The 12,736-nt window shown below is 47.5% G+C and overlaps 1 pseudogene; it reads left to right on the forward strand.

Annotated features, from left to right (window-relative positions):
- Positions 1–1,022: 1,022 nt before the first annotated feature.
- Positions 1,023–1,124, forward strand: LOC123394566 (annotated as a pseudogene).
- The last annotated feature ends 11,612 nt before the right edge of the window (positions 1,125–12,736 follow it).

Genomic DNA, 12,736 nt, shown 5'->3' on the forward strand with positions numbered 1-12,736 from the left:
CTCAAGCAGACTCCCCTCTGAGCGTGAATCCTGATGTGGGGCTCAGTCTCATGACTCCGAGATGATAACCTGAGCCGAAATCAAGTCAGTCACTCAACTCACTGAGCCACCCAGGCGCCTGTATTTGGTGACAAATTATTTTACCAAATACTGCTAAATGGCTTTTGAGAAAGCTTTCTCTTCTTTATTAAAACAAAGCATATAGTTAGTAAAGAGAGGACTCATATTCTGGAGATTTGTTTTAAAATATTTTTGAGTGAAGTAATCTGTTGAGAATAGTCTGGATGGTTGGAGGAAATGGGCCACAAGTTGATAACTGTTGAAGGTGATGACGGGATAGGAGGGGTTATGGTGAGTGTTCCTTTCCACAAGAAAAAGAGAAGCAAAAATGCATGCGTCCTCTAGCTGGGAACATTCCCACTGGGGCCCCTGTCTTCTCTGAAGTTGCCTTTGTGGGTTTCCCTGTTCCCACTGCCACAACCAGGAGACTGCCCAGGATGAGTGACTTGCCCCCTTTGCGGCCCCGGCACAGAATGTTCAGAACCCCTTTCTCTTTCCTGTCTCTGTGAGGTAGAGTCAGGGTGGAGTTTTACAAACCACAGAACCAAATCCTGAGAGAAGCCTCTCCAGTCCTGTCACCAGCCTTGTCACAGGCCCCATCCCCCATGTTCACCCTTTATCCCGAGGCCTACTAAAAGGGTAGCATGACGTCCAGTCACAGCAGCATCACCTGGAAACCTGTCAGAAATGCAGAACCCAAATCCCATCCTGGACCTACGGAACTAGAATCTTCTACCAAGATTTCCAGGGGGTCATGGAGATGATCAAGTGTGTAAAGCCTTGAACTAAAGGCAGCTCTGCTCTAATCCCAGAGAGCTGTTGGGCCTTGGGTAACCCCTCTTGGCTGCCAGGAGCCCCTGATCTCTCAGGCCAGAGCTGTACTCCCTCCTCTGTCCCACCCCCCCACTCCCATGACCCATCACCCATCCTAACTGCTCTTTTTTGAATAAATAATTCACTTAAGCTTTGCACAGTGGCAGTATCATAGCCAATGAAGTTTATCCGAGGCGCGATTATTGCTAATAAATAATTCACTTAAAAATGTATGCAAGGAATTTAATTGCCAAGCGTTCATAACAGTGATCAACTAGAAGCCATCGACATGTTTTGTAATAGAGGATTGGTTGAATATTAACTATTTTATCCACAGAATGGGAATCAACACAGCAAATCAAAGAATCCTTAAAAGAGTATTGATTAATATTCAGTTAACATTAAAACTGATTATTTCTGAGATATGAGAGTGTGTTTTTTTAAACTTCTGTATCCCATTCTACTGTAAAATGGCTTCCTGTTATAGTTTTTTTTTCCATTTTTTTTATTGTGGTAAAATACACATACCATAAAACATGCTTTCTTTTTTTTTTTTTTTTTTTAATAGCAGTCATCCTAATGAGCATGAGGTGGTATCTTGTGGTTTTGATTTGCATTTCCCTAATGATTAGTGATGTGGAACATCTTTCATGTCCTTGTGGTCATTTGTCTTCCATTTCTTAATTGGCTTACTTGGGTTTTGCTGTCCTAATGGCCCTTTTGCTAGACACCATGACCAGGGCCTCATCTCCCACCATCTGGTTTCACTGGCCTTGAGTACTGCTTCTGCCTTTCTACTCTCTCCAGGCATGGGACGTGAGCTTGGCTCTCCCTCTGTGCACCTTCTGCTTGGCTCTCCCACAAGCACCTTCTGTCACGGCTGTTTCCTTTTTGAGGGTATTCTCAGCCTGTTCTTGGAGGAGCAGTGTCTCTTGGCATCCCCATCGAGCCTGCTTCTATACTTGTCCAAGGACTGCTTACATTCCTGCTGATGGTCTCCAAGCCTCTCGGAATGCCACCTTCCACAGGGCGGTCCCAGCCCCTCGGGGCCAGGCCGCTGCCCCCCTCGGCTTTTCCAGCCCCGGAGTCCCCCTGGAGGGAGATCGGGCGCTCTGGACTGTGGGTGGATGAGAAGAAAGGGCAGGTTCGAAGGAGCAAAGATCTGAAATCACAGAAGCTCTTGTGTGGTAGGAAATGGTGGCTGGACAGGGGTGCCTGGAAGCAGGGGAGATCTCACCCAGAAAAAAAGTTGGTAACGTGGCCTCAGGGGGTGGTTTTGCCTCTCTGATTAGGGTTTAAGTTGTAGAGAGCAGACTTGTATCTTACTCCTCTTTATGTGCTCCAGGAAAGTGTGTCCGTTTTTTGCTTTTGTAGCCTTTTTAGTTCATTTCCCTTCCTCCCTCCGTTCTCTCCAAGCCTCCCTCCTTCCCCTTGTCACCCCCGTTTCTCCCTCCCCCTACCTTTCCGCCCTCTCTCCTTCCTCCCTTCCTCCCCGGTGGAACTGAGTGACGGGTACTTAGAACACATTCATTGTATTAATGGAAGACATCCTGTCACTGGTGGCAAATCACTGGCTCCCCAGTCCCTCCTCCCTGCCAGCACCAGAGAGGCCCTCGGCCGCAGTGAGCACCTGGCGTCAGAGGCAGGCCTCCTGAAGGATTCCGCCTCAGGGGAAGCCCCCCACTCTCCCTCTTCTTGTCTTGTCAGCTGTCCCCCTTTCTCACTTACCTCCTTCCCCTCAGAACCTCAGGAAGGTTGTGGCCTTGAGGTAAGGGAGAGCTGGTCAGAGAGGGATGGCAGAGCTGCAGAAAATCCATGACTGGCCTGTGTTTTGGAGAAGTGGTTTGGCTGCCCAGAGCCCTGGGGTTATGAGCACCGTGTCTTGTCTAATGCTTACGCTCTGTTTCCTGACAGCCTAACCCACAAGTGAGGACCCTAACAGATTTGTGTCATGTGCCTTTATTTTTCTTTGTCTCAGTTACATAGTTCCCATTTGAAATAATTATTTTTTTTTTTTAAAGATTTTATTTATTTATTTGACAGAGAGAAATCACAAGTAGACAGAGAGGCCGGCAGAGAGAGAGAGAGGGAAGCAGGCTCCCTGCTGAGCAGAGAGCCCGATGCGGGACTCGATCCCAGGACCCTGAGATCACGACCTGAGCCAAAGGCAGCGGCTTAACCCACTGAGCCACCCAGGCGCCCCTGGAATAATTCTTATTTTCAACTCCTTTATGTCTCTACTAGGTATTTTAAGAAAAAGTCGAGTATCAAGTATTTCCAAATATGCCATCCATCCGTTTATTCAACCAACATTGCCTGCCTCCCTACCTTAGGCCTGACACTGATCTAGATGCGGAGGTTTGGTCAGGAGCAAACTGTGAATGCACTACCAAGCGTGGTGTTTGCTGGACATCAGGCAAGCCATAGTTCCAGCTATGCCCCCTACCAAAAGAAACAGAGGGATTTGTTTTGTTTTACTCTTCCCCCAGAAAGCACTTTCTTCTTTGTCCAAAGAACGTTCTCTTTTTAGAATTTCTGGAACATGAGAAAATAAGGTCTTTAGCCCATGTGTAGTCTGACAACCACCATTTAACATCTTGCTATTTGGTCTCCCCCCACCCCACACACTGTGTTCACTTCCTCGTACTTTCATAAACATAGTCCCCTGAGTATATCTGCTTAAATGTCCTCAGTCTTTGCCCTTTGGTTGGGCATACAAGTAGTTCCCATTTTTCTTTTTATTTAATCAACTTCTTTCTGTGCTTAGCATTTAATCTGGTGTATTCCTTACAAAATAATTACCCATTATGCTATTTTAGCAAGGTATTGATTAAGCACATCTATACCTAATGATATTTTTCTTTTTCTTTCTTAAGATTATATTTGTTTATTTCAGAGAGAGAATGAGAGAGAGAGCATGATAGGGGGGAGGGTCAGAGAGAGAGAAGCAGACTCCCCACTGAGCAGAGAGCCCCATAAGGGACTCCCAAGATCATGACCGGAGCTGAAGGCAGTTGCTTAACAACTGAGCCCCCCAGGTGCCCCATATTTTTTCTTCAATTTTGGCAAAAATGAAATCCTTAGTGAAACTTTGAAAAGCTTTGATGTATATGATTCCTCTTAAATACAGAGAGCTCAGGAGTGCAGAAATGGGGCTGATCAGTTGTGAGGGAGCCAAAGTGTCAGGGTTTCCAGCCATGAGATCCTGTTACCTGCTAACTATTGTTTCTCCCCCACAGGCCAAGTTGGAGGTGAGTTCTTGGCCTGCCATATTCCGTGTGCTGTTTTTGTGTGTGTGTGTGTGTGTGCCTCCTGCTGTGTGTAGGGCATTATGAAGAGAGGGAACAACCACCAGGAACCCCATAGGGAGCTGACACCAGGATGGAGAGATGGGCTCACAGAGGAGGTGGTAAAGCAAATCCAAACGGTAGGCTGGAGGGGCAGCCCTGCAGGCTTCTGAGCAGGGATCTGGTGTGCCTAGGGCAAGGGAGGACTGGGTGCATTCGCACATAGGCATCCATGGCTGCCACACCAAGGGTTCTGGGATCAAAGCCACTTGGTTGTAGCTGGCCTCCGTGGCTCTACCCTAGTCTGCAAATCTGTGGAGCCCATGGCTTGTGGCCCATTCTGATACTGTGCCATCCAGTGAATTTTTAATTTTGGCAATTGTATTTTTCACTACTCTAATTTCCGTTTGGTTCTTTAAATTTTTTATTTCTCTCCTGAAGTGATCTTTTTAAAAAAAATTTTTTTTAAAGATTTTTATTTGTCAGAGAGAGAGAGAAAGAGAGTGCTAGCACACAAGCAGGCAGAGTGGCAGGCTGAGGCGGAGAAAGAAAGAGTCTCCCTGCTGAGCAAGGAGCCTGATGCGGGACTTGATCCCAGGACCCTGAGATCATGACCTGACCTGAAGGCAGCGACTCAACCGACTGAGCCACCGAGGCGCCCCTGAAATGATCTTTTTATTCAGGTCGAGAGTGTTTGTTATTACTTCTTGGAGCATGGTTAAAATAGCTGCTTTAAAGCCTCCCAGATAAGCTCTAACATTTACCTCATCTTGGGATTGGCATCTGATTCTCTTTTTTTCCCCTTAAGATGTTAGGGTTTTTTTGTTTTGTTTTGTTTTGTTGTGAGCTGAGTAGTTTTGGTTATGCAGACATTGTGAAAATTCTCTTATAAGACTCCTGTCTTACAAAGCCTACGGATAACGTTGTTTTGTTTGTTCTAGCATGTAATTGATCCAGTTAGGTTCAGACTGCAAGTTACTACTTGCCTTTTGTGAGCTGTGGTTCCAGTGCCAGTTTGCCTGTCATCTTTGCTAGTGCTTGGTAGCATCCTTCCCATCTGCCCAGGTATGCATCATGTGGCCAGTTTGGGCCCCAGGTGGCAGTCTCTCCCAGAGTTCAGTTCCCAAAGCCTTTGGGGCATTTGTTAGGTTCTGATCCATGCATGGGTGACTGGGGGATGAGCCCAGGAATTAATTCATCTACCCCTTTATGGGGTTGATTTCCTGAGGTTCCTCCTCTTCACAATCTCCTTGGCACTTTTTTTTTTTTAAGATTTTATTTATTCAGAGAGAGTGCAAGCAGAGGCAGGGGGAGCTGCAGAGGCAGAGGGAGAAGCAGGCTCCCCACCGAGTAGGGAGCCTGATGTGGAACTCGATCCCAGGACCCTGGGATCATGACCTGAACTGAAAGCAGACCTTAAGCAACTGAGCCACCCAGGTGTTCCTCCTTGGCCCTTTTTTCCCCCACGACCCCTCTTTCTGATTCTCTGGTGCGACAGCCAGGACTTGAGTTTGTGTGCTCTACCACACACATCCTACGTGGACCAAGCAAAGAGGGAACAGTGGTGTGGGGAGGGAAGCAATGGGGTTTTTCTCGTCCTTCTAGATGACAGGCTCTCTGGTCAGGGACAAGGGTCTTCACCCTTGGAGCTGTGCTTGCCTCTCTGGCTGCTGCCGCCGCTGCTGGTGTAGGTCGGTCAGGGAGCAGGGATAGAGCGATGAGTGTAGATTTCCTCCACTCATTTAGACGCTTGAGTCCCTTTCCTGTTTCTTGACCAGAAATAGGGAGCTTCTTTGGAATTCCTTCTCTCTGCCCCCAGGCAACAATTCCAGTTTTCAGCTGTTTCTGAGTCCAAGCTAGGAGATGCCAGAGGGAGAAAAAATGCAAGCTTCCCTGCTGGTTTACTGTTCCTTCAAGGTCTGGGTTTCTTCCCGGGTCCACCTGCCACTGTTTACTTTTCAGGGTCTCAAAGAGCAGATCTCAGATGGAACAGGGATTTGCCTTTCAGCTATCGATAGTGGTTCCATTGTATGATTTTGTACTCAAAGGAAATCAAACATGATAGAAATAGACCCACTGTAATAATTTTGTTTATTAGTGAGTTAGAAAATTATCTGAGGTTGATGGTTCTCTGTAGACCCTGCAGAGGGTCTACAGAGGAGCCAGTCTGGAAATCCAAGCTCCTAGACTCTCAGAAAAATGCAGAAAATTGTGTACATGTTCATTGACAAAGATAACTGTTCTGTCCCCCCACTTGGGCCCTTACCTGGGTGTCCGTGGAGCCTTGGGATGGAGATGAGACTTGACACTCAGGACAGAAACTGGGATCACTCCATGGAGGGGCCAGTGGTACCAAGGGTTGCTATGGAAGGGCCTCCTGCCCAAGACCCTCTCTTTAGCTCCTTGACTGGGCTCCAGTCTGGGCACATTTCTTCCAGAAATGAGTCAGTGAGGGCCTGGGTGCTAGATGATCTAGGGGAGGGAAAGCTGCAGAGGGAAAGCTCAGAGTGGGCTTTGAGAGCCCCAGAAGGTGGTCTCTGGCTCACCCAGCAATGCGTACCCCAGTTTCATTCAAAGGAAGTGTCCCCTATGCTCCCAAACTCATTGGCAGGATAGTCATCCTGCTCCACAGTCATGCCCCATCTCCCCGCTAGCCCTTGCCCACCCACAGTGAGGGTCTGAACACCTCCCTTTCCTGGCCCAGGTCCCAGGGCATTTCAGTAAACATGGGGCTCAGACTACCCTGTGAATCCATTCTGACCTGTGGGTAGGCTTTGCTGAAGCGGTGAGAGGTGTCCCTCAAATGGCCCTAGAACGCTGGTGACAGATACATAACATGACTGTGGGGACACTGGCAGGATTGGAAGAGATTGGGGGGATTTAATGGTCTTTATCGTATTACTATTGTTTTCTTGTCAAATTGTTTGCATTGACTCAACCACTGCCCCTCACCCCCCCGCCCCGCTCCCCACCCCAGCCGTGACTAGTGCCACTCTCTTAGAGCTGTTAACTTCTTCCCCTGACAGCTAGGACAAGGGGGCAGGGACTGAATCAATCATCTTTGTTTTTCAGCACCTTTGGGTTCAGGCACTTAGTAAGAATTGAATGAATGAATAAATAAATGATCGAATGAAAGGTTGGGCAAGAAATCATCCAGACCGTCAGAGCAGAACCCTGGGAGAGGTTTTCCACTGGAGCTGAGGCAGAGACACTCCTGAGCCACCACCTGCCCTTCACGTCACCGAAACAGAGTTCGTTTTCTGCCCTTTATTCTGGGGCCCAGGCTGATGAAGGACCCCCTGTCTTGTACATACCAGAGATTCACCGCAGAGGGGGCTGGAAAACAGCACAAAGGTAGTAAATCGGGAACTTTTTGCCTCAAAATGGACACACTTCACTTCCACTCCAATGGAAGTGGCACGGCCAAGCTTGGCAACACGGGGCTCCACACAAGGAGGGTGCTGGAGGGAGGGGCAGAGGAGACTGGGCCAGTAATAAAATCTATCCCAGTCTACCACCTCGATCCTCCCCTCCCCCATGTAAACAACCTACACATTTGGAGCAGTCCTGTCCGGGGTAGCAGTCCTGGGTCTCCTGAAACTCTCCTCAGCCTGTTAGATGTGATTTCCTTCCTAGAGCCCTTGGAGCCCTTTAAAACTTGGACAGATTTATTTTTCCACTTTTTTCTCCTTTACTAGCTTGTTTTAGTTTTGCATTTTTGCATAATCATTTTCGTGTGTATTTATTCTTTCTTTTTTTTTTTTTTTAAAGATTTTATTTATTTATTTGACAGAGAGAGATCACAGGTAGATAGAGAGGCAGGCAGAGAGAGAGAGAGAGAGAGAGAAGCAGGCTTCCCGCCGAGCAGAGAGCCCGATGTGGGACTCCATCCCAGGATCCTGAGATCATGACCTGAGCCAAAGGCAGCGGCTTAACCCACTGAGCCACCCAGGCGCCCCGTATTTATTCTTTCTAATGATCTCATCTTCCTGCAGGTCTGTGCTTCTACCTGCGGCCATTTTCCTTCAGCATGACAACTTCATTCAGTCTGTCTCATGGTGCACACTGCTTGGTGACAAGTACTTTCAGCTGTTGAAAAAGACCTTCTCACCCATCTGCCCCATTTCCCTCAACAGGGTAATCCTAGTTATTATTAAGTCTTTGAATAATGCTGTCAATATTGGGATCATGTGTGGGTCCATTCTACTGTCTACTTTCCCACCATGTCAGTCACTTATTTTGAGGGGCTCTTTCTGTGCCTGAGGATTATTATCTGGTGAACAGTGTGCAGAGAGGACTGAAGAGGCGTCAGAGGACATCTTCCTTGAAGAAACAGTTCTACTTTACTTTGTTGGGTGTTTAGGGTGGAATTCATCAGGCATTGGGCTAGTGCTGTCCCATATTACTAGGTGGCCCTCTTACCCTCCCAGAGGATCTGCGACACATTCCTTTTCTGCTGAAAGTAGCCAGAGAAAGTTTCTAGGGCTAAAAATGAGATCTTGAGTGAGGTGAGTGATGAAGCCAGAAGGATGAGAAACAGTTACACGCAGACAGCCTGGATAGAGCAGGAAGAGAGGAGAGGCTTTCGCCGTGAAGGAGGTACCCCCTGGCTGGCACAGATTAAGGGATGGGCAGCGGACCACCGGGAGGGCAGATGCAGACCCAAAACTGAAAACCGGGATCACCGGGTCTGTAACCCCCTTGGCTCCTTGCTAGAATGTAACCTCCACAGGGGCAGGGGCTTTGTTGCTTGGTTCACTGATGGATCTTCAAGTGCTTAAAACAGTGCCTGGCACATAGTAAGCACCCAATCAATGTCAAGTTTGGTGAGCTATTATTTGTATTAATAGACATGTACACCAATGACCATGTTCAAAGGCTCTAAATTAAACCCAAAGCTCCCCTTCTGTAACCAATATTTTGAAACATCCTGTTCACTATGGTAAAATGAAATTTCCTAGGTAATATTACCTATTCACCTATGCTATTTAAAAAACTCTGAATATGTTCACACCGGATGCCAGGTGTCCTGCCTGGATCCCTCATGCAGGAGAGGTCCTCCCGGTCCCCAGTGGCAGGAGTGTTGGCTTTGAACCACTCACAGCTGACACCTCCCTAGGAATTGCAGAGACCAAAGATTATGGTCTGTCCAGGGACCCCCTCATGTGGGATAAAAGCCCCTGCTTCAACGGGAGACATATCTGAAGGGCCAGCTGTGAGCTCTGAGCTCGGCAGGGGTCAGCTGAGGCCTCTCCGGGTGACCCCATCACAGCACAACTTCCTCTGCCCGGTCCGGCGTTTCCCACCCCTCGTGGGGGTGGTTCTGAAAACCTACCCCAGGGACACACAGATGTCTCTTAGAGTCTGTTTCCTGGGGAACTCACCCGAAGATGGTGTCCTGTCATATAAAGGAAGAAAAAAGAGAAGTAATCTCTAATAAAACACGTTCTCGGTGATGTTAGTGTGCGGCTGCGCTAAGGACCCTGCAACAGCGGCCCCTCCTGGGAGTTTGGGAGAACTGCAGACTCACGCTCACCTCAGACCGGCTGGATGAAGTCGGAACCTTAGCAGGGTCCCCTGGGGATGCGTGTGCACAGTAGAGTATGAAAAGCTCACTTTGTGGCCGCTCAGATACCACAAGTGACAATACTGTCAGTGGTAAGATTTGCTAAATCCATGAACAACTCTTGGTAAAATGCCAAACAAAACACATGAAATTCCCTCAATTTACCCAGTAGTTGCTTTCCTGGAAATTCAGTGTGTCTTCAAATTATGCAAAAACCTGCTTTGCCGTGTAGAATAGAGGGCATTTTCTCGTTGTACTTTACTGCTCAGTGTACTGCGGGCCTTTTACACCAGTGGCCTGAGGCATGCTGACAATGGAAAGCACCCCCAGCACTTCCCAAACTGTCCTCTAGGGGTCATCACTGTCCTCATTTCCAACCCTCAGTCCCCTGGAGAAAACCCTTTGCTTGGAACTTTACAGGTTATTAATCTAATCCTCCCAGTAGGCTTAGGGGGTAAGTATTGCTATTACCTCTCTTTAGCTAAGATTACCTCTCTTTAGGTAAGAAAATCAGGTTCAGAAAAGTTAAGTAATTTGTCCAAGTTCACACAGCTAAGTAAGTGGGAAGCAAGGAAGATTTGAACCCAAGGCTTCCGGTTTCCCCTACGGGTTGCTTTGCGGGTGTTTGTTGTTTATTGAGTTGCATGGCTGCAAGGTTTGTGGCCAGGTTTGTTTATCACAGAAAAGAATAAACCTCATTTAGGGCCACCCTCTATGTGGACACAGGGCAATTCCAGGAACTCGAAGCTGAGTGCACCTGGGCCTCCCTGAAGTGTGCTGGGCCCTCAGAGCCTGGGTGGGCAGATGGGACCACAGCCCAAGGCTTCCTTCCTCAGGTGGCACCCCTAGTGACTTCCGTGAGCTTGGCCTTGGTCATTCCGGAGCAGCCTAGATGCTGTGAGACCAGGAGCCAAGTCCTTGGTCTGCAGGCCAGACTTCCTCCTTGTCCTCCTAGTGACCGCATCATCTCTGCCATCCTGTGCTCCCCGAACACAGTGACTAATACACATGAACCTCCCCAGGAAAAGCAGAGACCAGCCTGAACTCTAGAATGGAAACCGAGCCCAAAAAAGGTGTGGTTGGCACCCGGGGGAGCCGCCTGTCACGCCTGCAGGTCTAGGGCAGAGATCTGAGGCCCCAGAGAGGCAGGAAGGGGATCAGGCTTAAGAAGAGGGGTAGGCAGAGGGAGCGGGGGCTGGGGGCCTGGGGACTGGGGAGAGAGTTCCCACTAGCCTGGGCCCTCCGGGAGGACCAGATGCAGGTATCTCGTGTCTCCCCATTCTCCCTCCCCAACCCTGTGCCAGGGCCCGGCAAGCAATTAGCGCAAAGTAAGGCCGCAGTTGATGGACTGGATGAATGTTTGATTTTGACCAGTTTCACCTAGAGGATGAGGAAAATGAGGCTGGGTTGAAGGGAGCTAGTCTGCTTCCTAGGGGAGGCGGCATCAGGGCACAAACAGGAGGAGTCTGTATGTCCCCCTGAATGGCAGACCTTTTGGGGCATCTGAGCAGTGCTATGGGTGGGATCTAGAGTGTACATTTAAGGGGTCCTCCAATTGCTCCCATGGTCCATGGTCAGTCACCAGTGTCCCAGAAAGCCTTCAAGTGGGAAAGATGACTGGGGACATGAAAGCTGAGGAGCTGTCTCTTGCTGGGTGCTTGCCATGAACCCAGTCGGCCCCAGCGTGGGCGGCTGTGGGTCCCCCGACACACCGCCAGCCCAAAGGGAGATGTGTTGTTAGGGTAAAGTACACCTTGAAGACTTGGGATTTCAAAGCTTTCATATGAAAAAAAAAGTTAAATATCTCATTAATAATTTTTCATATTAATATGTTGAAATGATACTATTTTGAATATATTGGATTAAATTACATAGTATTGTTAAAATTAATTTCACCTGTTTCTTTTTACTTTTAATGTGGCTGTTAGAGAATTACAATTCCGTGTGTAGCTTACATTACATTTCTTCTGGGCAGCACCACTCTGCACAGTATTCTTTCTTTTCTTTTTCTTTCTTTCTTTTCCTTTCCTCTTTCTTTCTCTTTTCAATCTTTCTTTTTATTTCTATTTAAATTCAATTAATTAACATATAATGCACTATTAGTTTCAGAGGTAGAGGTCACTAATTCATCAGTCCTATATAACACCCAGTGCTCATTACATCACATGCCCTCCTTAATGCCCATGACCCAGTGAACCCATCCCCCCACCTACCTCTCTTCCTGCAACCCTCACTTTGTTTACCATGATTAAGAGTCTCTAATGGGAAAGAACCTAGATGTCCATCAACAGATGAATGGATCAAGAAGATGTGATATATACACAATGGAATACTATGCAGCCATCAAAAGAAATGAAATCTTGCCATTTGCGACAACATGGATGGAACTAGAGCGTATCATGCTTAGCGAAATAAGTCAAGCGGAGAAAGGCAACTATCATATGATCTCCCTGATATGAGGAAGTGGTGATGCAACATGGGGGCTTAAGTGGGTAGGAGAAGAATCAATGAAACAAGATGGGATCGGGAGGGAGACAAACCATAAGTGACTCTTAATCTCACAAAACAAACTGAGGGCTGCTGGGGGGAGGGGGTTTGGGAGAAGGGGGTGGGATTATGGACATTGGGGAGGGTATGTGCTTTGGTGAGTGCTGTGAAGTGTGTAAACCTGGTGATTCATAGACCTGTACCCCTGGGGATAAAAATATATGTTTATAAAAAATAAAAAATTAAAAAAAAAAGAGTCTCTAATGGTTTGTTTACCTCTTTGGTTATGTCTTATTTTATTTTTCCCTCCCTTCCTCTATGCACCTCAGTTTTGTTTCTTAAATTCCACCTATCAAGGAGATCATATGATAGTTGCCTTTCTCTGATTGACTTATTTCACTTACCATAATACCCTGTACTTCCATCCATGTCGTCGCAAATAACAAGATTTCTTTTTTGATGGCTGCATAATATTCCATTGAATATATATACCACATCTTCTTTATCCATTCGTCTGTTGATG

This window comes from Mustela putorius, unplaced genomic scaffold (assembly GCF_011764305.1).
Source record: "Mustela putorius furo isolate JIRA1106 unplaced genomic scaffold, ASM1176430v1.1 tig00003834_pilon_pilon_pilon, whole genome shotgun sequence".
Lineage (NCBI taxonomy): Eukaryota > Metazoa > Chordata > Mammalia > Carnivora > Mustelidae > Mustela > Mustela putorius.